Below are 269 nucleotides of genomic sequence, written 5' to 3'. Positions count from 1 at the left end.
CAGTTGTTTGTGCGTTTGTTGGCTGGTGGAATCCCGGGAGGGGGCCTCCTCCTGTTTGGATGCAAGAGGAGAAATTCATTAACGGGGCTGGGTTCTGGGGGGTGTGAGGGGAGCTCTGCAGGGCCCTGACCCTGCCTTTTCCTGGGACCCTACAGAAATCCCTGCAACGCTCGCTGGCAGCAGGGTTGCGTTTTTTTTAACTAAAAACGTTTTTAAGCCACAACCCCTTGCTGTGGGGGAGAGCCTCGTGCTGTGCGCAGCCCCCCAGC

This window comes from Aythya ferina (genome assembly GCF_964211825.1).
Source record: "Aythya ferina genome assembly, chromosome: 24".
Taxonomy (NCBI): Eukaryota; Metazoa; Chordata; class Aves; order Anseriformes; family Anatidae; genus Aythya; species Aythya ferina.
Note: the sequence above shows the minus strand (reverse complement) of the source record.